The sequence below is a fragment of the Protopterus annectens genome, chromosome 8.part0, assembly GCF_019279795.1.
Source record: "Protopterus annectens isolate FY-2018-M chromosome 8.part0, PAN1.0, whole genome shotgun sequence".
Classification (NCBI taxonomy): Eukaryota; Metazoa; Chordata; order Ceratodontiformes; family Protopteridae; genus Protopterus; species Protopterus annectens.
In genome coordinates this window covers 1,071,431,339-1,071,453,561 of record NC_056741.1, presented here as the reverse complement: position 1 = coordinate 1,071,453,561, position 22,223 = coordinate 1,071,431,339, and the positions used below count along the sequence as shown (strand labels likewise).

At 37.9% G+C, this 22,223-nt stretch overlaps 1 protein-coding gene across 2 annotated transcripts in view; it reads right to left on the bottom strand.

Moving 5' to 3' along the window:
* PHLDB3 (pleckstrin homology like domain family B member 3) overlaps positions 1-21,979 on the bottom strand; it is a 647,234-nt gene extending 625,255 nt beyond the window's left edge. The window contains exon 1 of one of the 2 annotated variants that reach the window (XM_044080540.1): positions 21,535-21,979. The gene's annotated coding sequence lies outside the window, so the exon portion shown is untranslated. The remainder of the gene's footprint in view (positions 1-21,534) is intronic. The other variant, XM_044080538.1, reaches the window with a different exon arrangement.
* Between the last annotated feature and the right edge of the window lie 244 nt (positions 21,980-22,223).

The window sequence follows — 22,223 nt, the reverse complement described above, 5'->3', positions numbered from 1 at the left end:
GAGACAAAATAGGCAACAGGCTAAAGATGACGGAGGGAACAGAGGTACATGAAGACGAGAGAAACAATACAATTCATATAAAAGGAAGTTTCTTTCTATCTCCTCTTAAACAAACCACCATCTGTGGGCACCATCTTGAAAATTATGATTAATGACACAGGAAGATGAGAAATACCAAACACATCTCAGCCTCAACAAATAAGACTTTCAAGTCAATAGAGTTGTGCTGAAATACCTTAGCACAAGCCATGACTAAGACATGGTGTATAAAATGCAAAAAAAAAATTCCGACAAGAACTCTTCCCATACAAACTGCATGATACAACTAGCAAAAGTTACATACGACCCACCTTATGAATTAATTCCAAATTAAATTAAAGACTAACTTTATAATGTGATTTTCACTGCACTGCTCAATACACAGACTTCTCAGCTATACCCATTTTGGAGGAACATTCCCAATTTCAGGCACTATTTACCACACACAATTTTAAAGCGGAGCTGCTTTGAACACAGAAAACCAGAGTACCTGTCAAATTACCAGTGGTACCAACAGCTAAAAAAAAAATTATTCAAAGGTTACCTCGCACTTTTTCAGAAACATAAATGAATGACTATGTGAAGTACAGTTCTGTAATATCATTTATTAAGGTTTACAAATTTTACACGGTCTTTTTGACAATATGCTCATATTTATTTACTTTTTTTTTTACTTGTGTTTCTGTGTAGTCCTTCTAAAAGTGGGCATACCAGGTTATTTCAGATTAGGTGATCAGATTTTTGGCTGTCTGTACCAACCTTCATAGCAGTTTTCAATGTCTACAGGTTTAGAGGTACGCCTATACAACAAAGGCTTCCTGCACATTATCTGGCATATGCTACATAACCTGCTGTAGCAACAAGTACATGGTACAGAGGCTGTATATAATAAATATTAGCTGTTTCAAATCCTAGAGAAAAATTAAACTTCAACCAGGTTATCTGTGCAACTGTTACTAGTCAAAACTATTGAATTACAGCTTGAACACGTACACATGAATGCCACTGTGGCTCAGCACACAAAAGGCTGCTAATGATTTAATCCATGGGGGATGGTGAGGGAAATGAAGCTCCACTGGTTACTTCTTTTTTCATTTTTTTTTTTTAAGGCTAAGGAAACTGAAAAAGAATGAATAAAGAATCTTGTTTATGTACCTTCTGTTGTGGAATCAGAAGCCTGAGCATTTACTAGCATCTGTCCAATGACAGCAGGGGATGATACACCACAACTTAAAAGGCTTTGTAAAACTAGCTTATCTTTGTCAGCATTACTAGGCCTCATGAATAAAACTAGCTTTACAGCTTTTGGAACAATATGTGTGGACAGAGAGAGACACTACTCCACTCTTTCCTCACTCCCTGATTCTACAACATATGCAGCAACTGCCTATATAAAAAAAAGAAGAAAGACACTTCTAGGCCTCATGAATAAAACTAACTTTATAGCTTTTGGAACAGTATGTGGATATATACAGAGAGAGAGAGAGCGAGAGCATCTACTACTCCACTCTCCCCTCACTCCCTGACTCTACAACATATGCAGCAACAACAGATTTGGAAAATGTTCTTGGTAAAGCTCATTTAGTTTTAAGAGATTTTAAATTTTAGACTATAGAGTACAAAATGTTCTACAAAAATACAGGCTGGACAAGAGAAAACTAAAGCAGTGTCTGGATCTGGGCGTATGCTGAAGATAGTCTTCTGACAGAACTAAGATGTTGGCCCAAGTTCCCACTACAGAACATGTAACAACAGGCTTAGATCTCGCTCGCTCTCTCAAGACTGCCTGTGGACTCGAAGCAGCTCACCTTAAATTTTCTACCAGAATCAAGAACTGCATGCACATGCACACATGCAAATGCTCCCTCTCTCTCACTCACTCTTGACAGATAAAGCACCAAGCATTACAACATTTCCATTTTATCTTCCAAACTTGTGTCACTGTCATTTGTATGCACCTGGAATGACATGACTTTTATCCTCCCTTTCTGCATACAAGCACTACAAATCAGGTAAACAATTTATTAGCTCCAAAAGAAAAACTCTTGCATGACTCTGAATACAGGAAATATTACTGCAAATTACAAATTCATATTCTTAAATTCACCAAAGAATAAATGCTGAAAGCCCCCCCACATTTTTTTATTTAAATAGAGTCATTTTTAAAACAAACATTGTGCCAATATACTAACATCTTCATTTTCAAAATCATTGACACTAATAGGTTTTATCTGAGTCTTGGAGCAAGCTACTGTGTTAAGAGGAACTTCAATAATTATGCCTACTTAAAATGGGATCCTTTTACTACTCTGAAGCACAATTGCCTGAACTCAGCACTCCAAATCTGGATGGGAAAAACTGTGAATTACTACATCTACACCATCACAACTTAAATCGAAAGTACTACAACTCTTAATAATGCTAAGGGGGGTATTACGGTGAAGCCCCAAACTTGTGAGGGAGGCTTTTTTCCAATACTGGCATGCTTTTTTGTGAACTGTCTGGAGTTTGCATATCCTCCCCATGTTTATGTGCATTTTTCTGAATAGTCAGTTTCTTTTGACATCTCAAAAGGCATGCTTTAGGTGGACTAGTGACATCACATTTTACCTTGGCGCTGAAGTAGTGCATATGTGTGATATGCAAGAAAGTCCTGGAAAACTATTTCCATTCCCTACTTACCTAAGAAAGTCCATGGAAAGCAGCAGCTATTCATAGGATCACTATTAAAAGTAGGATATAAATTCATAAGCCTAGAGGGCTGCTGTGTTGGAAGGAACGTTATTCACTGCAGAGATAAGGAATACTATTCTGAACCCCCTACTCTTCTGCAGAGATATAATTCTGAACCCCCTACTCTTCTGCAGAGATATAAATAAAAGCAAGCAGCTGCAGCATTACGACAAAAAATTGTTTGCACTTGTGTAGTAAAATGTTTTTAATGGAAAATAATTACAAATGAAATTACAAAGAAACAACTTCTTAAACTCTCCATTTCCCTGTCATGGTCATTCCAGTACTGCTCATCCACTCCAGTTCCCCATTCATTAAGCACATTATGCTTGCTCCAATGCTTTGCTGTTGGGCACCAACAAAGGGAGAAGAAGCATAGGTATTACCCCTTTCATGCCCACTGGAAATGCAGGCATGCAATGGTTGTAACAAGGATGTACATATACTACTACCAGTACAGCACAAGCAGAACCTGTATACTAAGCAAGTCTTAAATCTTCTCCGATACTCTGGAATAGACTGCCCATACATGTCAAGCTGAGCGCCTCTTTGGCCCTTTTCAAAAGGAACCTTGATGGTTGGATGGGAGACAGGAAATTCACCCTGGGGATCATGTCAGTCACCCTGCTAGACAGGGGACCAGGGAAATAAATATTCTGGGAAGAAATAGCCAGGTAATTGTTATGGCTAGGCTTCTATAGGCCTAGGGCCGATAGGTTCATGACTAGAAGGGGCCGTCAATGTCAGAAAACCACAGACGTCTTCCCCATTAAACATCTTTTGCTCCCAAGGTCATCAAAAACAAATATACTGGCTGGCCTGCCAACTTCTCAGATCCATTCCTGAACCAAAATTGGGTAGCATAAGAAACTGACAGCTTGTTTTGGTAGCAGTATGCCAGTCCTGTTTTAATACAATTTAACTCCTATGTGCCATATTCAAACTAAACTACAGAAAAAATGGTATAAAAACCAAACTTGTTTATTGATGAACAAATCCAGTAAGCGCTTTAGTCTCCCAACATTGAGACTTCATTAGACTGAATCAGATATTATACACATAAGTGGTTATGAAACAATAATCACTGCAGATGAAGAACTTGGCTGGCTTGAATATTCATGGAAAGTCAAGCTTAATGCTTGTTACCCACCAGGGTTAAACAGCCGCGAAGATTTTGTGGCGTACTTGAGAAAGAACGGGTTAAAGCATTGACTTGAGATAGTCATGTGATATGTTTGTGTGAAGTATTTAAATGTAATGTGTTTAATATCTAATTCAGTCTGATGAAGTCTCAGTGTTGGGCGACGAAAGTGCTTACTGGATCTGTTCATCAATAAACAAGTTTGGTTTTTATACCATTTTCTCATTTTATTTTAATTTTTATTCAGTTTACATTTTGTTTTTGAGTAAACTACAGAAGACCTTGCATGCAATACATTGCACATCACAAGGAAGATACACATCTCAAGAAAGCAACGGGTAAAAAAAAAGAAGACAATTCATATAATTCATAGGGCTGCTCAAAGGGCTGCTCAAGGTCTTATCACTATAGCTACAGAAACATCTTAATGCAGGAGTCTTCTTCTAAACTCAAGCACAGTTCTTTGCATTTTTTTTCTGGCATATTCAAGAATTTCTGTTGCTTTAAACTCTTTATAAAAGGAAAGTTTTAAATTATCTGACAACAAAATATGCTGAAATTAGTAAACACTATGGATCAGTTTAGACCTGCAAACAATTATACATGCCTTTAGAGCAGTCCTACTACTGTGTTTTGTGCGTGTGTGTGTGTGTGTGTGTGTGTGTGTGTGTGTGTGTGTGTGTGTGTGTGTGTGTGTGTGTGTGTGTTTGGGGGGAGGGGTTAAAGAATAGAAACATACCACTTGTTCAACAAGTCTTTAAAAATAAATACAATTTCTTTGTGGGATGGATACATGGTATTACCAAACAAAAGCGATGGTCACAGATGTAGGACACCTGTATGAGAAGTAGCTTAACCGTTGCAATGCTACTTTACTTTCCATACCTTGTGACCTAGATCACTGCTGAAAAGGGTTCCTGGAACAGTTTACTTACTTTGTGAACAAATAAATAAATCTGGGCTGAACTAGACAATTTGTGTGCTATTTAACAACACACAACATTTGACATCATTTGTTTACATGCAAGCCAGCCAATTTCTTCTAAAGAACAATATTAAACACTTAACCCTTCACAATCAAAACATCAATGCAACCAACAGATCTTGGATCTAGAGATAAGCTGTTTAGTATTTTCCATCATCAATCTGTTAATTTGTTTTACATTTAAATACTGAACTGTCAACAAATATTTGACTGTGTATTCAGGTGTTGATTTACATGTCTGTTGCTGATGCATTCAAGGGATCTTGTAGTTTCAACCACCAAATCGAATGACTTGACTAAAATTGAAGAAAGAGAACTAGAATGCTGTGCATCAGCACTGAATGTGCATTGAATAAAATGCAACTTTAGGGCATGTTTGTGTACTTTAGCTGTTATTTCTGCATTTTATAAGTGGAGACAAGTATAAAATAAATCAGGAACACAGATCTTACTTTTATTTGAAGTGTTTGTTGAGATTTTGAGATATTGCATGTTTTGATGTTTGTTTGGACTTGCATGATTTTGTAAACTTTTACATTTTACTTTACCTTAATGATTTTGATGCCAATTTCACATTTAGCAGTCTTCACCACCTATTTACTTCAGTTTAGTATAAAACTTAACTGTTAAGGGAAAACAATAATGTGTTAAGTTTTGTTTAAATTACTTTATTTTGCAATACACATAACTATAATAAAAGCAAAGAAGTTTTTCAGTTTGGCTAAAAGAACCCTTAAGGGACATAAGGAAAGGTAGTGTAGTCAGTCCAGTAGCCATACACTTCAAAACAAGCATACAATGGAAGTCCTTCTGGGTTACAAGCAACGATTCTGGAACAAGTATTCAATGAAAAAAAAACAAACAGTCGAGAAAAAAAAAAGAATCAATTTTTATTTTAATACTCTTTTTCTATGGGTTTAAACAGGGAATGCAATTGGAAATATCTGTTATGAGAAGTCTTTTTAAATGTTTTTAATTAGCATATAATGAATGTATTTAAGAAGTGTTGAGCAAAGGGAGGGTTATACTGTGTAAAAGGCTTGTTGCAACAGAGGCACTAAAGAATTGCAATATACGTCTTTTTTGTGTTTTAATAAAGTATTTGTTTTGTTATCGCTGGCCTGCCTCTTTTGTGGCTTACATAACTACAACAGTTAAGCCAAGATTATGGGAGTACAACACCACCATTTTTAATGTGGTGCTGCGGTAGCGTTGTCGCCTCACAGTAAGATGTTGTCCTGTTTGATTCTCAGCTAGAGTGTCTTGTGTGTGGAGAGATGCGTGAATGGGCGTACCTTCGTTGAAGGTTGTGCGTCACGGCTGGCAACTCGGCATGTAAAAATCTACTGCCAATCATTAGCGGACTGGAGTTCCGCTGTGGCGACCCCTAACCGAGAAAAGCCGAAAGACACAAACAAACAAAACGTTTTCAGCTATTTACACTGCGATCACAGAATTTTTTTAAAATCAGAATGCTCAATTTCTAAACACTGCCATTATAAATGGTCACGTATGTTATATAATAATCAAAAATGTGACATCATAAGGACGCTACACAAGATAAAACTAAAGAAATAGTAAGAGACATGCAAGCAATAAATATTTACATAGGCAAGTAATGAACCAGTGCACAGAGTGCTTAAAAGAAAACTCGTAACAGATGTGCCAGACCTTGTGGAAAGAATTAATCTGGGAAGCATCTCCAGTGCATCACGACATGTCAAGGTAATAAATCCCACAGCTCTAATACATATAATAAAGGCATTAAATTCTACAGCTCTGAAGCCACATCCTAGGGAATCACAACTGAATGAAGAGCTCACACTGGCTGACAGGGACAAGCATCTTCAAGTATGTAGGTGCCAAATCATGTAAAAGCTTGGTACAACAGTACAGGAACTTTATAAGCCAGATGCAAGTGAAAATACGTACACCAGATCAGTTCCAAAATATAGTTAGATTAAATAAAAAACTGCCTACACCAAATGACTTAAAAACTACAATAGTATAACAGAAAGAGAAAGTGCACAGCTAGCACTCCATACAAGACAGTAGTGACTGCCTGCCAGGAAATGTTGTACATGACACTCTTGACGAACCAGTTGCATCTATCTGTATGAAAAGACATCTGTCAGTTCTCTCTACATCTATACCACCTAGCCAGTGATAGCAATTACTTGGCTTCGTCAAATTTACTTCGGTTGAAGACAGTCTGTATTTAAATTTGTAAAGCAACAGAATCTAAAAAAGCCAAACAAGGCTGGACTATCTAAAAATTTCAAGCGCAATAGAATAGTACAAGATGAAATGGCCACCCCACCAACGTAGGAGCTGTGTGAACAATCAAGTAATGAACAGCAAAGGCAGATGGCTAAACTAAAATAACTACTACTAGTAATTAAAATGAGTGCAGATAGTAGCCAAATTGAAGAAGGACAGCTCACTACACAGACAGCGGTATTAACCCCACTTCAAAAACATTCATCAAATCACTAAAATGTTTTGAAGGGGCACAGAAAAGAACAGAGTCTTAATTCTGATCACATTCTCTCAATACTTTTTCCCTGTACTATCCATTTATTCTTAAGTCACACATTTTATTCTGTAAACTAAACATGGTATGACAATTAATGCAACACAGATACAGTAATTGTGACAGCAGTGTGTATGCCTTAGGAGTCAAATATTAATAAAATCACAAGTTCTCACAACACAAAAGGTATTTATTATCCAAACTTCTCATTTAAACATTTAAGCTGTTTATGTGCTCTGTAGATGTAAACAATGGTTGAACCCCCCCCCATTTTGAAGATCTAGTTTGAAGAGTGACAACCGAGTCTGTTTGGGAACAAGCCTCTGTATTTTTCCAAGAGAAACAAATGCAAACTCCCAGCACTGCACAGAGCTACTAGGAAATGATACCCCAGGGGACATGGCCAATTTACTAGTGGAGAAATTCAGCTCCAACTTCACCACCCTCCCCCATCCAATACTCTCGGTTAAACTACCCATGTTTACCCCCAGTCATCAACTCTACAAAAAGAGCTATCCAAGCCCAAGAACATTTACTCCTCTGTGGATGGATAACACAGCAGGCTGCCCACTGGCTAGCCTGAAACCAAGGGCGCCCGCAGGCAGGTGCAAGGGGATGCACTTGCACACCCCTGGAATCGGCTTTTTTTTTAAATTAAAATAAAATCAAAGTTTTTTTTTTTTTAAAGGGCGTTCCTCTTTAAGAACGCCCTTTGCATCCCGTCCAGTTGCACAGACGCAACAGGTGTTTGCGACCTGTTTTCGTCTTCTGTGCGTTCAGCTGCAAAGACCTGTTTTTGGAGTCAGGACCCAACAGTCATGCGTGCGTCGCATTAATTTTAAACAGAAACCTGCGTGGGAAGGGAATCACATTATTGCTGCCGGCCTGCCAGAGAGTCGCGCACAGTAAGGTTCCCTGAGGAGTTACAATTTTACTTTAATGTGACACAGGAAAGGGATGGGTGTTCTGTATTCCGTGTACTTGTAATAAAAGATTTTAACATTTTCAGCGGACATATTGATTATTATTATGTGGACATGATGACATGTAGCCTGAGTGATGAAGGAGGGGTTCTTCATGTGATATTATTAGGTAAGAATGTTCATCTAAGTCTTGTAAAATATTCTTTGGACCATGAAGAGTTGGGTAGAAGTAAGGAAGTAGCTGAGCTCAGGCTAGTAAATATATTTCAGTGAAATACAGTGGAGGGGTTGACATTTATGTCCACAAGCAAATGGAGCAATTATGCTGTAGGATTCATAAAGTTTAACAGAAGGGAATCAGCATGGAAATTGGATGGGGAAAAAGAATCCTGCTTTGTATGTTACAGATGTTTGCCCTGCACATTTGCTTAGTGCGAGGTTGTTCTTGCTAATTGCCGTTTGTCTATAAGTGTTGAATTTAATGAAACTGTTGAGGATTGACCATGTAATTTGAGTCCACTTATCCAAAGAGTATTGGCATTAATTCAGGTAATATTTATTGAGCGTGTGTTGTTAGGAATGATAGAGTCATGAAACATGTTTGGTGTAGTTGGAGACGTTAGTACAGACTGTTACTTTGGAGAGAAAAGCACAGATGTATTTAAGAGAAGGTGTATGCTATTTAACTGGAATTCAAATATGCAGAAGGATTTTGTAAGAGGTAATTGACAATTTTTAGGAATTCACTGGAAACTGTGATGGTGGAATAATCTGCACATTGTATTATATAGCATTGCTTACATACCTCTCAACTGTACAGATTTTCGCAGAATGTTCAGATTTTTGACTCATGTTTTTGGTATGTTTTTCATAAAAATTGTGTTTTTTTTCTGGCAAATTTGTAACAAATCATTAAAAATTGAAGTTAGAAAATAATGACAGGCATTTGAGTTTCAGATTTCATATCCTTCAGAAAATTCATGCCAATGCAAAACTTATCTACTTTATAAATTTGAAGGGCAATGTTTAAAAATGTCCCTATTTTTGTGCCTTGGTCCCACTTTCATTAATGGCTTTGTCTAGATTTCTTGCTCTAAGAGGTTGAGAGGTATGATTGGTGATATTATCAGATGTAATATTCATAGATGTATTAAATAGTTATGAATTAAGTACAGAACCTTGTGGGAACAAGTTTACAGAAAAATGCCCTATGTAATAAAGAATCTCCCAACTAACTCATAAAGGCTAATACAGCTCATACAAATAAGAGCATGAGATTATGCCTTTATTTACATGGATAACATTGCCATCTATAGCTGCTCATGGACAGAATATGTTTAACATGCTGGTGAGGTGCTGGGCATACTGCAAGAGACAGGGCTGACTCCCAAGGATAGTGATTGTCAGATAAGTATGGCAGAAGTACCTTATCTCGGTATCAGAGTGGGTGTTAGAAATATTGGGCCAGAACCTCCAAAGTTGAAATTACTGAAGTATGGATTACCCCAACTAGGAAGAAACAATTGAGAACATTCCTAGAGACACTGGGATACTGTTCACAGCTATAAGACTGCTCCCCTGATAAACCTTAACAGAGAAAAGGTTGACCTCATATCCAGCGTTTTAGTAGGCGTTTCTAAAGTTTAATGAGGTTTTGAGAGGACCCCTGTAATAGCCAGCCCTGATTATAGTCAAGAATTCATTGTCAGGGAAGATGCTTCCAATTATGAAGTGGGAACTGTACTTGGATTTTGTCAGAGGAAGAAAAACTTCCTATTAAGGTGACATACTTCAACCCAGGGAAGAATCCTAGATAACCACTGAGAATGAATGCTTGTGCAAAGCCTGACTATACAATGCCTATAATCCTACCAGCATGGCTGTACTGGTTTTAAATGGAAAGAAATTTAGATCCACCTTTTTCGTTGTGTTAAATACCTAAAGCAAGAGTGGTTTGGTTTATGTTATAGTTAAGAGAAATGCATTTGGTCAAAATATTAATAAGCATATTAAGTTTTGTCTAGCGGGTGGCGGCCACAAAGCATTGTAGATTAGAAAAGGGGTGCATCAGCATGTTTACAGTTCGGTCTTGCTTAGCTGTTGGCAGTAAGAATTAAATAAAACTACTACTACAACATTTAGACCAACTACTGAATTTCACCATGCCATTAATTGGTAGAGAAATGGTACAAAAAAGGTTAAGTGGGCAAATTAGGGTCAACATACATTAAAAAAAGTCTTCCTCCCCAAAAATTAACAAATAAGTAAAAATAAAAATGCTAGTTTTTGAATTGTTTCTGAAGCATTTTTAAGACAGTAGCAACTAATACATGCCAGGATTAGCAATAGGAAAAGCTGATGTGAAACTTAGGAGTGTGAAATTCCAGTTTGGTTGAGTTTTTCTTGCAGTTTATTACTGCCTTGTTGTTTGCATGATCTTTCTACACGTTGGTTTGGATGTTAATTGAGATATTTTGTAGGCTTCTTGATGTTTATGAGGTCCAGCTCGGTTTAAAATGTATTTTTTTTTTAACTGTAGCCAAGCTTTCTACTTATGATGTGCCAATGAGGTCAATTAGAAGTGTAAACCATACAAATCCACAGCTAGCGGAGTTTAGCTTTATTGGCTTGAAGTATCTTTTAAGCCTTTGAAAAAGGAAAATGTCATGGGCATTCGGAAGCTGTGTTGCTGAAACACGTCAGGTCCTTATGGGGTCATTTGCTTGTATTTTAAGGGCCTGCATTACAAGAATTTTATCAGGTAGTGAAAACTCTAGCTTGGCTCTGTCTCTTGCTGTGCTTAGTGAATAATTTGTGTGTGTGACCTTTTTACCCTTTCGTTTAGTGCCTAGACTTACCACTGTGCAGCAAGCTAGTTTGAAAACTAAAGCATAAAGAAGCAAGTATGTATACATGTATGGGAATAGAAAATACGGTCTTCACATTTGCAGAGAACTGTTAATGCAGGTGTTAAAGTATACCATTAAGGACTGCCATTTATTTATGAAACTTGCTGCCAGAGTCACACTGTAAGCACTGCCATGTATTTTTGTTATGAAACTGCTGCTGGGCTTGCTCCGTTCACTGTTTAAGCTGCTGGGTTAAGTTGCTCCGTTCACTGTTTAAGCTGCTGGGCTTAGTTGCTCCGTTCACGGTTTAAGCTGCTGGGCTTAGTTGCTCCGTTCACGGTTTAAGCTGCTGGGCTTAGTTGCTCCGTTCACGGTTTAAGCTGCTGGGCTTAGTTGCTCCGTTCACGGTTTAAGCTGCTGGGCTAAGTTGCTCCGTTCACGGTTTAAGCTGCTGGGCTAAGTTGCTCCGTTCACGGTTTAAGCTGCTGGGCTAAGTTGCTCCGTTCACGGTTTAAGCTGCTGGGCTAAGTTGCTCCGTTCACGGTTTAAGCTGCTGGGCTAAGTTGCTCCGTTCACGGTTTAAGCTGCTGGGCTAAGTTGCTCCGTTCACGGTTTAAGCTGCTGGGCTAAGTTGCTCCGTTCACGGCTTAAACTGCTGGGCTAAGTTGCTCCATTCACTGCTTAAACTGCTGGGCTAAGTTGCTCCGTTCACTGCTTAAACTGCTGGGCTAAATTGCAGAAAACCTCTGGTGGAGCTTCTGAAGTTGTACTTGTAACCTTAAATCAGTAGCAGAAGACAAAATAGCCAAGTGTGTATGTGTGTCTGTATAAGGAGGTAGCATACCCCTCAGCTGTCCAGGTTTTTGCAAAATGTCCAGATTTTTGCCCCATATTCCTCCTAAAAAGGATTGAAGTTGCTAAATAAATGACAGACATTTGAGTTTTAGATGTCATATCCTTTAGAAAAATGCATACTAACATAAATCCTGTTATTCTAGCAATGTTCTAAGTTCACGAGAGCAATATTTATAATCTGCCCGTTTATGTTGGGCTTTGTCCAGATTTCTTGCACTAAGAGGTTGAGATGTGTGAGAGAGAGTGAAGTGCCCTACTTAAGAGTTAGCAGGTGGAATTTATTTTCAAGGAATTGTGAGCTTCAAGGGAAAATAAGTTTACTGCTGCTCATGTTGTCTGCTTAAAATGTGCAATTGTTTTGTTTAGCAAATGGTATCAATATTGTGGTATAGAATTTTAAAGCAGTATTAGTAGCACAGCAGGTAGCATACTTGCATCTTGATGCAGAGGGCTATAGGTTCTACTCCCACAGCATGTAGATTTGTATTTTAAGGGGGGGGTGGAGTGCTGCAGTCCTGACTATGTCCTCCTTTGGATGCCTAATAAACTATGAACTTGTTTTTCAGCTTACAACCCATTCCCTATTGCAATATACCAGCTTACCATTTTTTTTTAATGTAACATAGGCAATTTATTCTTCAAGGGCAGCAGGCATTAAATTTGTAGATGAAACACTGAAGCATAAGGTTATTTTCTAGCAACAACAACTTCATTAGTTTCATATCTCTTTAATGTGGAATTATTCAGATAACTTTTACTTCTGCAGAGATTGTGCACATTGACTGATATTGGTGGATTGTAATGACAGAAGTTTGAGTGGCCTTTTATGGTTGAAATGTTCTGAACTGGGCAGTTTGCCATTATTGGTTCATATGGTTTGTTTTATTGCTTGCTGGAAAAACGTTCAAAACTATAAACAGTCTAACAAGTGGTGCTGTATTATAGAAGGGATATAATTAAATTATAATTAATGCAATCCGTATATATTATAATCCTATGTATACATATGTACACTTCTTATGCATGGCTACTCTTGTTTATCACAGTAACAGGAAGGATACTGTAATGTGTGTCAAGAAAAAAGGTCTGAAGCTTTTAGTTAAGCATATAGTGAAGTTGTTAACATCACTGATAATGCAGACCCAGTTTCATATAACTAAGGGTCAACCCAGTTTCATATAACTAAGGGTCAACCATTTCCCTTGCCCACTCAGTAAAACTAATCTTGAAAAAAGAATTAATAATGTGCATATATTAGGGCTATTGGAATTATCTTTAAAAAGATGAAGTGACTATTTGCAACTGTGTCAATGTTGGGGTTATGAAAAAATGCTTGATTAAGCACTAATTAAAAGATATACATAATTTACTGACTGCACACCATTTGTTAAATACAGCTATAATGCTGTTTAAATAAAAGCTGGCATTCTGTGCTCAGAATGCAAGACACAACTTGTGTTACTGAGAGCTAATCTTGGAAACCAAAGAACACTAGTGTTATAAACTAATCTGTTTAATCTGAACAAGCTCATGGGACTCAGTTTAGTGTCCTACATGAGAATTACTGAGCTAATGAACACTAGTCCACAGTAGTTGGTTCAAAGTCAATTATAAATAAATAAGGGGAAGTATTTTGAGATAAAACAAATACCTTGTCTTTATGGTAGGTAAAAAGGAAAACTCTGTTAGCACCCAAGTAAATAAAATGATTATTAGCAATGAATGAGAAATTATTCCAGTATAGAGAACTGAACAGCCAAGCCTTTTTAATCAGAATTCAAAAGGGCTGCCAGCTGAAAGTTCCCTTGAGTTAGTTGCAATGTACATGGTAATATGGGGTATGTAAAAAAAACGTATCACAGTTTCCTAATTAAATCTAGATATATGCAATCATTGTAGAAGTGAAGTATAAAACAGTATCCACACTGAGAACTTTGAACAGTGTTTATTGCAACTGGGGTGAAATAGCCAAGTAATGAGACCTCTTTTCTATTCCCATTATGTAACTGTGCATATATTTGGTCCATTAGATCTATGTATATATTGTTTATCAGCTTGTTTGCACTTACTCATAAATGTAATCCATTACTTGTATACTGCATATCATTTTATTACTTTATGATGTAACCCAGGCTGAGCCTGTAATTGGTCATTGTCTGATCAGTGTTCTACCACGGTAAACAAATTTAAACAAGTACAGGAGATGCAGCAGCATAACCCGTGCACCACAATGATGTCCAGGCAAATGTATTGTAATTTCTGTAAAATCTGTTCTGTTCAGCCCATACCAACCAACATCCTTTGTAGAGGGAGTCTGGCTTTTTCAGCAGCTCGTTTCTTATATCAACATGGCAACGCTTGTGACGTCCCCACTCTGGGCAAGTAATCAAGGAGCCCAAATCCTCACTACTGACACTGGAGAGGGACGTTCACTTGGAATACAAATGGATACACTCAATTACAGATGCAAACCTCTTTACATCAAGCACAATTTCCCTTAAGAGCAGACAGGGAACACAGTCAGCTCGGGATCTGGATTTCTCCGTCTCCCTCCAGGTCCCCAGTAAGACTACCCATTGGCACAGCTTCAGACAAGTCCTCAGCCGAGTGCCCAAGCCAAGTCCTCTACCACTCTCTCAGTGAAACCAGTGCTTTGTTTCCCTGCCCCAAGTAGCTGATTTTCATACACACACACACCTGGAAAAGGCTGGTGCAGATTACCTGCTCTACCAACTTTGCCCAGACAGTAAGGTAGATTCACTGCCTCCAGTCAGTTACTATAAGGCTCTTAAAAAAAAAAAAAGTATCCAATTATACTGAATAAAATTACTATTAATACAAATGATAATGTTGACCAAACAGCCAGGCTTTCATGAGTGGCCAGAGCTATTACCAAATAATATGTAAATACTCTCAAAACTTTTCTAAAAAGGAACAGCCACAATGAGAAGTTTAAATATATGTAATAATAAATAAAGAACAGGAAAATACTAAATATCTATTTACAGTAAACACCAGAGTTTCAATCATAGGGACTATTAAAAATAACACTGCTGGAAAGTTTCACACAGTTATAGGGGAAAAAAAAGTATTTAGCTAGTCTCACTTTCTATTCCTGACTAAGAGAGTTACTGTTCTTACTTAATGAATAGAGCAATGCAAGGTAATGTGGACGAGTGGTCCTTCTTGTCAGATTCCAAGACATAATACAGAATGGTGCTGAGACTTCAGGTCTTGTCTAATAATTTAAAACAACATTATTTCTGTACAGAATGCCATCATATACATCTGGCTGACTCTGGCTTCCCACAATATCCCTATCACTAGAAGCCGCCAGGGTTTTAGCACCTATGTGTTACCATACACTCAGATCTTTGCTCAGATGTGGTACAGCTGTTGGAAGTCATAAAACCATTTCACTTTTCCTACAGGAGCTGCAACCTATTATCTAGCACACACACATTGTGTCTCTGGCTCCCTTCAAAACTGTGGGAAAACATCTTTATGGCTTAACCCATAAAGTAACTTAAATTTCAAGAATATGTTGCAAATAACAGGTGGATTAGGATTAACCTCTTCACATCCTATATAAACTGTTAAAATAATGCATGTACATTTCTTTTCTTCCAGCAGGACACACTGTTGATACATTTTAACACAAGCAAACCACACAGACGTTTTCAGCACAAGCATCTGTACAAATCAGTTTGGATATACAAATGACATAATTATTTACAAAATTCCAGCTAACTGTGCTGGCATATGTTACAATTCCACTGCCCTATTTCTCCTGGCATGGCTGGCAGTACCTCCTATCATCACACTCCTCAAAGTATAATTAAGATCTGTTTCTTTATACATCTCCAGGCTACTCCCAACTATGGAATCTAAAACACCTCAAAGTGGTGTTCAAAAAGAAAAAAAAAGTCACAAATCTCCAAGTACAGAATCCCTTGCAATTACTCTAACCTTGTCTCCAAATTATCAGACACTTTACCTCTTAGAGATACACAAGCCCATGATCACAACACAAAGACAGGACTCCAGCATTTTCTCATACATACATCTATACTCTTTGTAAATACCAATATCTCTGGGTTGGTCTCAGAACTTGACACTCCCATACTCACAACAATTTTCTTTGGGCTCCTGTCATCATAAGGAGATGCTGCTCTAACTTCTGTGTTTGACAGCATATGGTGTCTACAGAATATCACTTCAGAACTTGTGCAGTCCTGATTCTAGTCAGAAATTGTGCCTGCAACCATCAAAATTATTATTATACAAGTCTCAGGTCAGCCACAAAATGAAAAACTTTACAACTCCATTTTTTTAAGTTGGTAACTTAACTCAAGTGTCTGTTGACATGCTAGTTCTTGAAGGAAACTTGCAGCAATTAAAAAAACAATAAGGATAACACACATGCACACGCAATACAACATAACAGTGTGTCCTTTTATAATAGGCCTCTCCAACAGGGTGTACAATGGTAAATTTTGAGGCACACATCAAAATAGAAAATTCTATAAGAAACACAGTTAGTCAACAACCAAACCAATAAAGCTAAAATTACACTACGGTGTTCCAGACAAGCCATGCAAAAACAGCCCCCCCCCCCAAAAAAAAACACACACACACAAGAGAAAGCAAAATATACACATGGGAGCATGACATTTACTGGGGTAACATATTTTTACTTCTGAGGCAAGCTCCTGTTTCTTATGAGTAAATTCAGTTATAACCTACACCTGGATTAGCGTTAAGACATGCTGCATATTACAAACAGATTCATTATTGCATCACTTACTCTCTAGTTGAGTGCTGCATTAAATGTATGATTATTCACAACCAGGCTACACCATTAAATAGGCATAATCCAAGTACTCTACCATATCTGTAGGTAGACAGATACACAGATACATACCCCCAGCCACCTGATAACTACTTACTGTATGCAATACAGGAATCACAAAAAGTCAAACACACCCATAAATGTTAATCACCTCACCACAGAGCATGTAAAGTGCAGGTGTTGGGTGGTTGCAAGTTTCATTCCAATAATGGTTGTTACTCATAATTCGGTTTATTTATTCAAAGAAAGCAAGTCCCAGTCAGCCGATGTCAAATGTGGTGGGTGTGCTTTAGGCAGACTTGTAGATTTGCTTCACAAATTATGCTTTATTAAAGAAATCAAGTTATTTACTGGTTCCACAATGCAATGAATGATTATGTTATTACTTTACATGAAGCAGCTGCAAGTGCTGTAATAACCCAGTGGTGGGGTTTACCAGCTACGCTCTTGAATGTACACATTAGTCACTAACACACAAGAAAAAATAACTAAACATCTTTCACTCGCGTGTTTGGGACTGCCAGTTATAAACAATGTTGTCTATCCTAAACACCTGTTCAAAACAGCAGCACCTTCATAATGAGCTGCCCTTAAATTAGTTGGTTTTGTAAATTACATCTGCAAACTGGGACAAAATACTTCTTGCCTGGAAGAGGCAGTGCATGAATACTGAAACTGCAACTAAGTATTGATAATTTGCTTGTGACTGTGTAGTATCCATTTCAGCCCCAGAAAAAAAATTGCATTTCAGAGCACACAGAAGTTAATATGCAGTTCATTAATTTGTAACGCTGACTGCAAGTTATTACACTACAAACCAATCCAACTTTTGGGCAAGATTTTCTTCAACTCATCTTCAACCAATTCGTACTACAAATACTGCAACCATTTAATTACGCATTACTTTGGCAGCAGAAGTATCCACTAAAAGCAATAAAGATATACAGATGTCCTCAGCATTACTGCTCAAACTCCAATTACTGACAAAAGTACTGTTTAGGGATAAAAAAAAAAAAAATTTCCACGCAATATAGCTGGCATAAGAAATGGGAAACATTCTGACAACAGCTGTAGGATGTGTCCAAATTACTGAGATTTTCTGCATTACTCTTCTTTATATCTTTTAAATGCAATTTTTTTTTTTGTTGAAAACCAATACGACCTGTACCACAAAATGCATTTCTTGGCATACAAAAAGAGTGCCATAGCTTATATGTCTCTAAGCCCATGTATCAGCCTGTATGGGGTCCCAGCAAATTATGCATTACAAGGTTTATGTTTTAAGGGACACAAAAGGGTGTCATGCTGCAGCTTTGCTTCAGAGACAGATCTTAACCAAAGACTGCATACAGATACCAAGCTTGCCTTGATTCTTCGTAAATAATTTAAGTGTTCTACAGCAACAAGTGATCAAACATTTTTTTCAGCATTACCATTTTGGACTAGCTTTGCCAATTTCCCTACTCCAGTATCATGCTGTACCATCTCCCAAGTTATACTCTTGTTACCACTTACTTGCTCTATAAGCTGCTCTATGTACTCTCAGAATTCCCCTCTCTCCTTTCAGCAGGTGGGACCACAATCTCAGAGTTGGGGCTGTTTGACTGCCAATCAGCATTATACTTCAAGTGGAGAAATGAGGGCAAGATGGTGCTGGGCAGCATATAACAAATTAGCCTTCTTCAAATGATCCTGGTTGCATTCCCTACTATAGGGGTAGGAAGCAAGGACTACACAGTTTGTTTGTGTCTTTCAGCTTTTCCCGGTTAGGGGTCGCCACAGCGGAACTCCGGTCCGCTAATGATTGGCAGTAGATTTTTTACGTGCCGAGTTTGCCAGCCCTGAGTACCATGCATAAATCCATACACATTGCTTAAGATATCTTTTACAGCTGGTGTCTGAAAATGCCACATTTTCACGTCATACCTTTATAGTCCTTGTTAACGCTCTCCATGAGGATGAACAGCAGGTGAACTGTAGTCCACCCTAATCAGCTCAGACTAACCTCTCATATCTTCCAATCTACTTTCAAACAAGAGCCATTGATGGCACAAACTCCCTGCAGCTATATCAACAGGGCAAGCATCTAAATAAGAAATGGAAGCAAAATTAAATGCAATGAAATAAAAAGACTACTTACACGTGTGCATTTTTTAATGTTTTTGTAGATCTTCCAGACCAGGCCTGAACACAAAAAGACTTTACACAAGCAAGGACCATAGGATGTTTCCTAGCTTCACAGTCCCCATACAACACTGCAGGTAGAGATCATTCTAGAATTAAGTTGATCTCTGTCAGTACTCCCCTGTGTGCTTTAAGTTCCAGTAATTATTATTCTTGGGCCACAATTTCCTCCAAAACATGTCCATTGACTCAACCTTTGAATGAAATTTATCTTCAGAATCTTTGAAAATGCAGTCTCACTCTTCTACACTTTAAGCCCCATCTATGCTATCCTTCTTTACACTGCCTGTATATCAATATATTTGTGAAGATTGTTTCTAGAATAGTATTTCAACAGTTGCTCCTATGATCGTAACATCATATCAGCACTTCACATCAATACCATTTTTGCATTTCTCTACTGCTTCTTCTCAGTGATGGTTCACTTTTTCTCCATAACATGTTTTCTCTCATATCAGAGACGTAGTCAGCTGTCACTTATACAGAACAGAAACAGGTCAAGTACAGATGCACAAAACTGCTAACATATTACCCACAACGATTAGATATCAAAGAATTTTTCACCTTCCAAACCTCATTCCAAGACAGCGAGGCATAAAGGTTTACATACAGCCAAAATACATTAACATTCACATGCTGAGGAATGACTGTCGCTAAACCACCACATATAACCTTACTGTCTCAAAAAAAAAAACATTTCTCTTATAACAAAAACCTGTTTCCAGGAATAAAATACTCCCCACGTGGCAATTAATGACATGCTTATGGTAGAATAAGACAATAAATCTCATCACATCACTGTCTAATCCACGCACATTTCTGTAACGCATGGGATCGCAAGAGTTTTAAGACAAATGTATTCAAACACATTATTTACTTCTTGGATGAAAACAGACAATGTGGGTGGTGGTACCACTATCACTTAAAACATGTCCAAGATTGTTCTAAACTTCAAAAACTCTACAAAGGACTCTCTCTGTTTTTGGGTTTTTTTTCCCCCTATACATAAATAGCAAACTTAACACCTTTCAGAATGTCACCTACACTTACAGCAATACTAGCAAAAGATAAACCAAAGAACAGCATCTGATCACAGATTCAAGCCTGCATTTTTAATATCATCGAAAGCTCCACTTTATACTTCCATATATAAAAACACAAATCAGATGAAAAATGGCTGCAATGCCAACTACTCTTGCTTGTTCATTTTATGCTGTAAAAAGAAATTCTGTGTAGCAAAGTACCCAGACAGCAGTTGTTTCGTACAGGTTTAAAATGCAGCTATTACTTATGAAAACTTTAATTACACAGTAGTAGAGTAACCACATTTTAAAGGAACTGCAAACACATTTAACTAGTTTGTAAAATTTAAAAACATTGTGAAACGTATGCTAAAAGCTGTAAATATAACAAATACAAAAAAAAAAATCAAACAAGTCTCAACTGCAGTGCCTAAAGTGATACCTCTAGTAGGTAGTGCGGAAGTCAACTTTAGTAGGCACAGGTGTAACCAGACAATCTGTCTACTCAGAGGAGTGCCATTTTCTTTAGCACCTCTCAGAAACATATAGATCATAAATGACAGAATGTCAATAACTCCCAACAGTCACAATGCAGCTCAACACAACATGTTTACAAACACACAAACGTTCCTCTAAAACATTTTTTCTGACTGTACAGAGGAGCAGCTGAAAATGATGCATACATTTCTTAGTTCCTAGGGTACAATATTTGCAATGTGTACTGTCACATTACCCAGCTTTTAAAAAAATGTACATTATACGGTGTGTGGGTACAAAACAGAAATTCCTAACAAAAGGACATATCAATTTTTGGGTATTGTTAAAACAGGCAATTAATGTAAACATTTTTATTTTCTTCATAATTTCATACAAGCTAACAGATGCTGTCATATAGTCACACAGATCGCACATATGACTTCATGCTTCTCCCCCTCAAGTCTTATCTTCTGACAAGTAAGGCTCCATTTCTAAGCAGGTGGTCTACAATCTTCTAAGCCAGTATCCAGTCATATAAACTTAATCTACTCACTTCATGACGTTACTACAAGCTACTCAGAAAATAATGCCCAACTGTTGCGTGGACAGGCAGACTATGCTAGTGCCGCAATTAGTCCCTTGAAGAACATGCCCTAAACAGGACCCCTGACCAATCGTGTACCATTCCTAAACCTACTATCTACAAAAATAAATAGTGGTGTAAATACCCCCTGAAAAACAAGACACAGAGTTCAGCTCCCTCCAATGCGGAACAACTGGCACCGCGTTTTGGTCACTGACAAAAAATAGCCAAAAAAATGTGTCATAATATTCCTCACGCTGACCCACAAAAACGAATCTTTATAGTCACCATGCTGACTCATCCAGGATAGCCTACTTTCCTTCACTTTTACATTTAAAATTCTTATCATGCCACTTACTTGAAAATAAGAGGTTAAGACCGTTCTCCTAAACGTGCGAGTACAACTTCCTAATCCCCAGTGGGGTCGCATTCAATAAAAAATAAGAACTCAAAAATCAACTATCGAAAGACACTTCGGCCTTTCAAATAGAGGATGGACAAAAGTTAGACAGCAAGGAGTAAATAGTACCAGGCACACCGCATCCTGCCCTTTTGGAACCTGGACTTTATCCTGCTAACTTAACAATAGCAGAAGTTGCGCTATACGTTAAAGTCCGTAAACAATGTTAAAATAAAAAGAACATGCGCGTCACATCGTTAGTACTCCATCCATATCCTCCATAAACCAGCTTTCAACCTCTTGATTCAGAGTTTAAACTCATAATCCAGTTTCAGAGTTTGCTTTCTGTTTGCCTGCTTTGTGTTTCCTAGCAGGTGCGTGTTGAACATCCTACGTCAGGTAACGAGGCGGGGCTTCGTCCGAGACACAGCTGTTGCCGAGTTCAAACAAGCAGAAAAGGCGGAGAGCCTTTCTGGGAAACCATAAACGGGTTACAACGAGGTGTGGACTATAAATCTGATGAGAACGCACTTCCTACGTGCTGCTTCTGAATAGGGCTGTCACCTTTACAGCTACCTACAGTGGGACATTACATCCGCAAGTGGTGCAAAATGCTGAACTTCACTTTCTTGCCAAACCAAAAACTC